Source organism: Ptychodera flava, chromosome 3 (genome assembly GCF_041260155.1).
Source record: "Ptychodera flava strain L36383 chromosome 3, AS_Pfla_20210202, whole genome shotgun sequence".
In the NCBI taxonomy this organism is placed as follows: Eukaryota; Metazoa; Hemichordata; class Enteropneusta; family Ptychoderidae; genus Ptychodera; species Ptychodera flava.
The window spans coordinates 50346988-50358320 of NC_091930.1; the positions used below are offsets into that span (position 1 = coordinate 50346988).

General features: G+C 35.9%; 1 protein-coding gene across 1 annotated transcript in view; it reads right to left on the reverse strand.

Moving 5' to 3' along the window:
- The window catches only part of LOC139130231 (uncharacterized), an 87058-nt gene that overhangs the window by 54721 nt on the left and 21004 nt on the right, over nucleotides 1-11333 (reverse strand). The gene's annotated exons all lie outside the window — the stretch shown is intronic.

The window sequence follows — 11333 nt, forward strand, 5'->3', positions numbered from 1 at the left end:
ATAAAGATCTAAGTATCCCAAATTAGTTCCATTCGTGTAAATATTACCAAAAGTTAAAGCCCCTGTAGCTGTAACTCTTGAAATTTGTCTACCTGAAAAAGGCTTTCTATTTTCTCTGGTTTTCTTTAAATTCTACAGATTTAGTCTTTTACAACTGAAAAAATGGACAAGTAAATTTAAATTTTGACCGTTATTTTGATTTCCCGCCATTTTTAAAAACTGGTAATATTACAAAGAAAACATAGCATATGGTGTCCCAGTGGAAAACATCAGCACTATATGCCTTATATTGGACTACTCGTTGTTTCTGTGAAGATTCCAATGCACATATGCACTGCGTACTGCGTTTTGCTATATCTGCATGAGGGCGCCATTTTTTGTTTGGGCAAACATTTATTATTTATCTGCTCAACATTGCACATGTAGTCCCAGTGGACAGTTTATTCTACCTGTATAACCACCCCTCAATGAGTACATTCCCATGAACTTGTTTTAGTTTGGAAGTAAAATCACAAAAAATATTGCTAAAAGATACAGCTATAGGGCCTTTAAAGAACAAAACAAACATATTTATTCAGAAAAGCAGAATAAATAATGATTCTATGCAGTCATATTCAAGACGTCCTTCTCAATTCCTGTTTTCTATGTTAAGGGATCTGTGATGTACGTGGTCATTAACACTTTTGATATGAATTTATCTTCCTCCATAGATATTTTTATGAATTGAGTACATAAATCTGATAACCTAGTTACATTCCGTAAATTCCTGAAAAGCAACATGTGTAGCTAGGTGCTACATTAAGACAAGAACACACTCTGGCCCAATGTGGCATCAACGTTTTGCCATTGTAAACATGACAAAAATGGTCACATGTTCTAAACACATAACAGTGATGGCACCTGAAATCATGTGTCTCAAAGAACAAAGGGTCAATCGTAGTGCAGGGTCAATAGGGTAAGCCTAATTCACGTGCCACGCGCCACATGCCACGCGCCACGTGCAGTGAGCCAAAGTTCACGATAGGTGCATTTTCACTAAGATTTACTTTATCGATTCGACGTCTTGTATGTGCATAAAGTAGTGCCTGCGATATGTGTGCTCACGAATTCAACATGTGCTGGCCGGTGAGGGACTGGAAAAAAATTATAGGGAGGGAGGGCGAATTTTTCAAAATGATGCTGAGAATAATAGAATCTCACATCCCCAAGGACCTGGGATCAGATTTCTCACACGAGTTGGGGATACTTTGTCTAACACGAGCCGCAGGCGAGTGTGAAACAAAATATCCCCAACGAGTGTGAGAAATCTGATCCAGGTCCTTGATGTGTGAGATTCTTTTTTTCACATGGCCACAAAATGTGTTAAGGGAACTGGTCAGTTTTCTTCAGCCTGGGGGGGGGGCCGGTGGATTCATGGGGGGGGGTCACCCTGTTTTTGACTTTGGTGATAGGGGGGGTCACCATGTTTTTGAAATGCCCAATAGGGGGGTCAGTGTGTTTTTGAATTTTGACACAGGCTCATCATTGCCTAAAATGCTAGTGTCAGCCACAAATTTCATCATTCAGTTGTATTTTTCGGCGCGCCCTTCGGGCGCGTAACTTTAATAATCAGTCATATTTTTCAGCACGCCCAACTTTAACATATCAAGCATACATACATCAGAGATATCTGTATGTTCAATATTTTTCAGCGTGCTCTTCAAGCGCATTACTTTAATATATCAGACATTTTTCAGCATGCCCTTCAGGTGCATGACTTTAATGTACCAGGCATATATATCAGAGATATCAGGATGTTTCATATTTTTCGGCGCGCCCTTCGGGCGCCATACTTGAATAAATCAGAGATATCTTGATGTTTGCTAAGTGAAAGTGTACCATTATGAAATCTGCATTTCATATGAAAAGGATGACAAATTCTGTTCTCTCTATGATAATTCAGTATGAGAAAGCAACTTGCACAAATATTTCACAATATATATATTTGATACAGTGACTTATTTTAGAGATAGAAAAATGACAAGATCTCTTTCCTTCTCATTGATACAATTATTTCCTTTGTTTCACAGGTTTTCTGTAGAAAGATGCTTTTTTATGAACAAAATAACAGTTAAAAAAGGCAGTTTTTGTCATTATTAGCTGTGCTTTTATGGTTTCAATGTTACAAGAAAAGATCCTCTCAGACACTGTACACATCAGATTTGGCTAAAAAAGCTCTCTATGGCTCCTCAGGAAATCTAATTGGATGGTTGGCAAGTCTTAACACCCATCAAAGTTTTTGATTCACTGCTTTTTCCTCTTTGATATTAATGATTGACATCCATTTCTGTACAACAGTTCAGGACATCTGGTTAAGCATAGAAAGTGTGAAATACATTCACAGCTCATTCAAAATACAGCTCATTCAAAATGTACTGTATTCAAACTTTAAGATTGACACTTTGAAAGTCCTATCTTACAACTGACATGTCAACAATTTCATTAAAACATAGAATGACTATTTAAAATATAAATATACCGGTATGTAAAATGTAAAATATAATACATATATATATATATATATATATATATATATATATATATATATATATATATATATATATATATATATATATATATATATATATATATATATGACGTTATGTCCACCTTTTATTTTACCTATGTCGCGCCCCAGGGGGGGGTCACCCTGTTTTCGAAATTTGGAATAGGGGGGGTCACCCTGTTTTCAAAATTTGGAATAGGGGGGGTCAGCCACTTTTTGACGTCGGCAAAAAATAATCCACCGGCCCCCCCCAGGCCGAAGAAACTGACAGTCCCTAAATTCACATTGGACACGTTCAACATTATCCAAAATCGTGACAACTCTGTCGTCTGCCACTGTAACTTCCTCTGTCATTTGACCCGCTTACTTTGTAGTTCCGGTCCGTGTGTTACTCGTTGTGATTGGATAACTTTTTGCGCGTGGAACGAAACAGACTGTCTATCATCCAATCAGAGCTTGTGTAATATTTACTGCAGAGTGTGGGACGGTTTCTGAGAGTGTGGGATCGATTTTTCCCACACCGTCGATCCCACACTCCCAGTGGCCAGGAATGTGAGAAAAGTGACTCTCCCCAATTGTTATGCCGTCCATGTACGTGCTATAGTCAACATATTTTATTTGACAAATATTTACTAATTCATAATGGACGCCTCATCCCCCAAATAGGAAGGCTGTTGCACTAATATACTGGCAAATAAGTTAAATTCAGGTCAAAGGTCATCCTGGTTACTTGATATTTTTGCTGTACACTTTCCTCCCATGATGGCTGTCCAGCAAACATCAGACCTATAGCCATATTGGCTAGGTCAAATGTCATCCTGGTCGCTTGATATTTTAGCAGAAATCTTAGTTAACATAATCATCTCCGTCCAGTAAACTTCAGACCTCCACCTCTGTTAGCTAGACTATAATTTATAGATGTGCATAATTAGTGAGGTACAGGATGATTTGAGGGTTGAAGGTTGGTGTCCCATACCAGTCACAGTTCGATAGACACCAGCTACCTTTGACTCTTACGTAAAATAATCCACAGCTTACTTGCAGAGGGGGGATAGGGCAGGTCAAAGGTCATGAATTCTCAAAAATAATATTAGATATTTGAAATATAGCAACCTGGTTTACAAATAATGTTCAGAATTTGACTAATCAATTTTTAATGTTACAATTTTACGTGCAGTGTTATTTTGAAAAATACTGGCCCTCCCTCTCTATAATTTCTCTTGACTCCCTTCTGCATATGCCCCTGATGTAGAATTTATAAACACATTCGCTGGTCACCAGTTCATGCATTTAGAAGGCAGCGTTGAAACCAGAATGTTGTTATCCATGGAAATGAATCAATGAATTAAATTGGAGTGTAAATGCACCTATTTCTAGCTTAACATGCTATCTTGCATCATGAACTTTGGCTCTGGCTCGCGGCTTGCAGCACACGGCACGTGGCACGCGGCACGTGGCACGTGAATTTGGCTTACCCGGGTCAGTATGCATGACTTACCTATTTAAATATCAGCCTTTCAGTATGTTTGCTTCTGAGACGGTGAATATCATAATTCTGGGATAATTTTGTTGCATGTGCTTAAAACTTACTACAGTTGAAGCAGTCATATCTGTCTCAAATTATGTAACACATGCTGATTTAAAGCCCCAGTGCTGCTAACTTTTGATGGTTTTTTTCATTTTTTATTATAATTGCAACGCATGGTTATTGTTTACATTTGAATTCTAGTCTGGACCAGAAGTCAGTTTCAACAATAACAATGCAGTTTACAACCATAGGGGCTGAGTTGACAAGCTAGATACTGTGTATATCAACATTCTTTGGGGAGAAGAACAAGGAATTATGGTTCACATTCAAAATAAAAATCGTGAAATTACCATCAAAGTTAGCAGCACTGGGGCTTTAAATAGCTTTTTTAAGAAGACGTCATATATGTCCTGCATGATATAACTAATGAGAAAATTTGCGTGCACACGTTGAATTATATCCTTGGGCTAGTGTTTGCTTTTATACTTGGATACTTTGTTGTCCTCTTGAAAGTGTTCAGTTTTGTACTTTGTCCATTTTGTAATGTACCATACCACACTTTCTGCTAGTGTGAGTTGAGTATAATAAAGATTGAACTGAAAGAGTGAGCCTTTATGCAATTCTCTTAAATAGATGGAGAAGTTGAGTAGAGAAGATGACATTAAAGAAGAGCTAGCGAACCTAGAAAAAGAGTATCAGAAGGATATGGAATCTAATCCAGAATTTCTGCAAGACTACTATTGAAACTGTCACCAGAAACATAGTGAGTATTTATAAAGGCTTTAAGAATCTTTAACAATTGTCATATTTAACAATTGTCAATTTCATATCTCCAAAACTTGTAGCTCCATTGTCTGCCACACACAGCTCATCAGATAAGTGATGTCCACCAGGCATTATCCATTCGTCACTCTGTTGTTTGTGATGGTGGCGGTAACATTCCAAGCTCCTCCGAAACCACCTGTCTGATTGCTTTTAAATTTGGCATGTAGGTTCTCAGCGTTATCTTAGATTTGTTCAAATTGTTTGAAAATTGCATATTTGTATGGGGCAGATGCATTTTCCCATTTTGTTCATAAATCTCTAAAACTGTTTGTCATAAGTGCACTTACCTTTGACATTTGGTATGCAGGTTGCTCAGGGTAACCTAAGTGAGGATTCGTCACATTATGGTGACATTTGCATATTAGAGCAGTTTTACCATTTCCCTAACAAGCCTTCTTCTCTGAAACTGCCTCTCAGATTGCTCTGAAATTTGGTACGAGTGTCCCTCAGGACGATCTATATCAAGTTTTTACAAATTGTGTCGAAACCTGCAATACTGTAATGTGAGGGCGAATTTTGATATGTTTGGTGAAAAAATTCTAAAAAGCTTTTATTTCCCATGCAGTCACCATTAGGGAGCGTTCAGTGATTACGGTCAGGGGGTGGGCCGGCAAAGTCGGGGGGGGGGGGGGTTCAGCTTAAATTTGAAAACTGCAAGGGGGAGTTTATGTCTTTTTCAAACAGCTCAGAGGGGGTCACTTTATTTTCATAATTATCCGCCCTGTCAAAAGCAGTTTCAGTGTTTAGAAATATTCTTGGAGATAATCATGATTCGCTTCATTTATACTATTAGGACCATGAAAAGTGAAATTATACTTTTAGGTGAAATTCCAATATCATAATTCTTGTCCACATCTGATTTTTAAACACCCTTTTTGAATCAAGTACATTTATATCAGTTTTCAAACACCTATAAAACACAGATTAAGTTAGTTTAGTATTGTAAAAATTATTCATAGTTTTCTAATAGACTCCAATGTATAGTGAATCAATATTTCGGTCAAATTCCAAAATCCAATTTCTTGCACACATATCTATTTGTAACCATCCTAGTAATAAGTATATTATGAATAATCGATGGTACATAAATACACAGATATACCTATTATTGTATTAGAAAAAATTATTCATAGTTTCCTCAAGGACTACCATGTATAGTGAATCTACATTATCAACAGCTGATTATCAATTAATCCAAATATCAAAATTTTGTACACACATGCTTGTGCAAAAATATTGCGATCCACCTGTTATTTCTATCCAATTCCTTTGAGGGGTAATTTCAAAATTATAGCAAGTCAGAAGGGAACTTTGAACATTAACACATTGCGAGTTTGTAAGGGGGTCATTTGCAAAAATCTGAATTTGGGGGAATTCTATCAACCCCCCCCCCCCCCCAGATGTTTGTGTGTGGAGCTTTACTCAAGCATTGTAGGGGTCATGAAATTTCATTTTAAAAGGAGGGTCATCAATTTTTTGGTGCAATGGGTAGGGGGGTTCACTTATTTTGACCGATGCGCAGGAAGAATTTGCCGACCCACCCCCAGCCATAATAACTGAACGCTCCCTTATGGACCGTGCAATTCAGATTCATCTAGGATGTCGGTAAATATACTACAGTAATTTTTGCAGGTGTGCCACCAAGACAGCCAGTGCTAACCGGCCAAGTGACAACAATGGTTTTTAATGCTGCACATGCCTGCCTGCTTGCCCCACAGAACAATGGACCATAGCATAGAAGTATTCGCCTGAGTGAATGAACTTTGCCTTCTGATATGTTCCGCCTGATATACTTGTCTGGTGTCAAAACATTACTCCAAGGCATTTGTACCAAGAAATTGTGTTTACTACCTTAAGACAAATTCCAAAGGATTTAAATTTTACATTTGAATTATTTGTAAATCTTGTAAGAAAAAATCTAAATTTTGTATGATTTTATGAATTAATTTTGTGACAATGTCAAATTTGGAAAAATTTTAAAGTGATGATTTTTGTTATATTTGTATACAGGTATTGGAATTTTGAAAGCTATTGCTACATCATGATAAGATTAATAGTATACTATACATGTAGCAGATTTACAATTAGAAAAGCAAACAAATTGAGATGAATACAATTTATCATGTGTTTGGAAGTGTTTTTTTTTAAATGTGTCTCACAGACTAATAATTTTTGACAATTTAAAAAGCAGGAGCAACACAACTTTAAACTGATGTGGAAAACATTTTGACTTTTTCACAATATTTCATTGTTTCAGTACGCATTGTGATTTCAAAGTAGTTTGTTAATAAAGTTTACGAACGACAGTCTACTTATAACAGTGTAGCTAGGAGTGAAGTTTTGCATACCACAACAAACCTATTAATCATTTGATATAATGTAGAGCCTTGCTTGTGTTACCAGTGAGCTGTTATTTTGTATTTCAATTTTGAAAAGATTCCAAAATGCTTCATTTAGGAGATTAAACACTTAAAAATTGATCATTTTAAGTTTAATTCATCTTTTCTTATTTGAATGAATAAAGTAGAACATAGGCTGGCTGTTATGTTTCATGGATTGTAGTAAGTGGCTTAATCGCAGCATATTGTGAGAGCTTCCCTAAATTCTTTTTTGTAAGAAGTTCATAAATCTGCAGATTGTTGGCAGATCTACTTATCAATTTATTACTTTTCATGTAGAATTCACCTCGGCCAGATATTTGGATTCTCAAATTTTATAACACCTTTTGGATGTACAGACTGTGTGGGCACATTTTTGAAGTTTTTAAAAGTAAATGAATTTTTCACTGTCTTATTTTGTGAAAATTCAACTTTGTTTTGTTTTTTTCAGCTTCTCAAACTGGTTAACACTGGGATTAGGGTGATTTTCAATTTCAAATGTCAGCATATTGAATATAATTTGTTTCTCTGATACCCAAACTTGCACGATGACCCTGAATGTTATTCTTCATTTCAAAGAGATTGACTGAGTTTCATCGAGGAAACTTTGAACAAACATGCAAGTTTTTCACTTAAAGGATGCATACTGCCTCAATGTAACTGGTGTGCATTTCAAAACAGCAATCAGGCCATTTATGTAGATTTCATGTTATGCTATCAAAATTGATAACATAATTTATTGACTGTTCTGTTTTGCTTTTGGCCAAAATTACTTTATGATTAATGTATTTTCATTATCAAACATTTCAAGAACATTTTATTTCTTTGTGTAAAACCAGTATGCAAGTGGAGAATATTTGTCTTAAAGTTTTATTCCTCTCAATTGTACTTAAGTCTTATTTACAGGAAACTGTATGGAAACTAAAACTGAAGTCCAATGCTTTAGCCCACGACAATTCATAAAATTTGCAGCTCACTTCCCAGTGCTTGGCTAGGTCACGGGGACGTCCAAAGGACAATAGTGGACCAGGCTACATTTTTGGAGGGTATATTTTCCTTGTAAGGAACAATTAATTTGATTGTTTAGGAGAAATCAGCTTACACTGTCATTGTTTGAAATCATCTGAAATTAACTGAGACAAACAGAGATTATTCTGCTGGAGTTTCATGGTTGCTCTCATTGTTAAGATCTCTTTGACGTCTTCTTGACTACTTCCCTCAATGAGTTAGTGGCATTTATGTTGATGAATTTTAGATGATGATTTTACTTGTGTGAAAAATATGTCAAACTATGACAATGAAAATGATTCTTGTTATATTATGAAAACTTTAATATCACAATGTATTGGAAAAGATCATCAGAATGACATTGATGGGATATCAAAATTCATATTTTTCCAAAATTTTACTTTTTTACAGTCGACTTTCACATGAATATTATTTTGGTAGAGGAGCAGTATGTTTTCAAAAAATATACTAACATCAATTATGCCTTGTAGATTATTTTTCACCATGCCCTCAAATGACATTTACTTGCTATACTTTTTTGTTTACAATTTGTTGGAGTGCTTCATTTAGCCTTTAAGGTTTCAGAAATCGCCAAATTTTCAAAAATGTTTGCTTTATTCCAAAAGTGTTTCTTATACTATTAGCAACAGTTACTCCGATCTTCTTCCTTGTTGGGACTTGTTTTGAAGTGCTTTGAGTATGTTGAGTTTTCACCATTTCATGAAAATGAAATTTTAATATTTCCCCATAGAGTCAACTCTAGGGGTAGCCATTTGAATTTCAAATATCAGTATTAAAATCTAAGATATTTTTGTTTCAGTATTACCAGAATTTGTACAGTGACCTGTGATTTGTTTTCTTAAATACATCAGTTAAAAGTTTCTTGAGAAAGTTTGAGCAAAAATTTTAATCTTTCAATATTTGGGACGCATATTACCCAATTTCAAAGGGTATGAAAAGCTTACCATTTCAAGCTATCCTTGTCCCAATCTGATTAAAATCAGGTGTAGAGTACGGCGACGTCTACTTACCATGCTTACGCATGGTAAGAGGCGACAGCAAGAGAATACCGCGTAAGTAAAACATCGCCATACTCTACATCTGATTTTAATTAGATTGTTCTTGTCCTTGATTGGGAGAATTTCAATTTAGCAATGAACCACACCCAGGGGTGGTTTACCAGATGATTTTCACCAATCCACCACTGATACGCATGAACACCAGCACGTGCATATATGGAGTGATCTGGTCAAAATAGAGTGGTATAGCACACAGCTGAGGTGGTTTAATGCTATTAAATCATTATATTAAATTGAAATTCTGGCAAAATGTTAAAATGTAAATTACTTTCTAGCTGAGAGCTTGTGTCTGTTCCAAACATGCAATATTGCAAATATAGCATGGTTATTTTCACATTTCGACCAATCAGATCATAGTATTTGTGTCATCAATATACTAATATGGTGTAATATTGAATATTGCACTCAGTTGTACCAAATCTCTCTGCAAATAAACCCCTTTTGATAACCACTTTATAGGTAACAAAATCATTTTCTGTGTTGTCAATAATGAAATTTTTCTTTTAATAAAGCATTGATTGTTGATGATCGTAAAAATGTTATGTGTTCATTTTGATATTTAAACTCTTGACCACCTCTAATCTGAGAAATTTCCATCAGCACAACATGTATATATTATACATCATGAGGGCCGGAAAATTCTAGTGAGATCCTGCATAAGTTTAAGGCATTGTTATGTTTGGTTTTACAACATTGTAAAAGACAACATTCCCCCACTCTGTGGATTACCATAGTGGCCTCTTATGAAGACTGCAAATTCTGTACAGCTACGGCCAGTTTTCTTGTTGTATGGTACGTGCATTTTATACAGAATCACCCTACATTCACGACCATTGCCACCAAAACCCTACGATTCATCTTTCTCTGAATGAAATAATGTCTTACAGGCTATTGTCCCCACCATGACATTCATAAACTGCAACAGGCACTTCGAAATTTCCGGCTTTACTTTTATTCAAGAACACTAAAAGAATTGTGGTATTTGGTCCAGTGTTTGGATGTGATGGAACTATAAAGATTACGACAGTGACCATGAACTTTGTGTACATACTGCAATATAGTGGCAATGCATTTCAAGTTAGGTTTGATAGAAACTTTATACTTCAATGAAAGCAAAATACAGAAACAAAAATAATAATTTGGTAGACTTGGATATACTATGCATCAGAGATTGGAAAGCTGGCATATTGGCAGCTGTAAGTACATAAAACAAGTAAGTGCTGTAGAAAACAAAAACAGTCCCTTGTGCCTTCTTTGCCTTAACTCTTTGCGTGCTGTAATTTTTTCCCACCAAAATTTTAGTGCAACATTTTACCAATTTGTATGAATTTTTCTGTAAATTTTTTGATAATTTTTAACCAAACAGACATCACATTTCATTTGCTACAACTTTTCATCAAAATTTTGGCTAAAATCTGAAAAAAATTGACTGGAGTACATTTTACAAAGACGACAAAAATTGACTTGGGCGCTCAACTGGTTAAATACAATGTACCCACAGGTGCTATCGTGTATGCTGATATACCGGTATGCCCACAAGAAAGAAATGCTTTCTCTAGTGTGAGCTTGTGTATGTGTAAGTGAATTTTTCCTGATTGTGTGCATTCAGAATTCCCACTGCCCCATCAACTCAGCATGCACATATACACAGACAGAGGCTACTATGTTAAGGGCGACATTATTTATTTTAGTGTTTCTCATCTCCCGACCGACCGTAAATTTCAGCTCCGACGTGAAAATAAAAAGAACTTTTGTATTTGCGCCGCCTCTGAGGCGATCATCCTAGCAACAGCACCACCATCATCAAATTGTGAGATTGCAGCGACTCAGACTGAAAGGACAGAGAGTTCAGAACACTGAAGTGAAAGACAAGACATTGCAGTGACTGAATGGACAGAACATTGAACTGAAACAAGTACAAATTTTTCTGTACTTAAAAATTGTAGAGACTGAATGGACAGAACACTGAA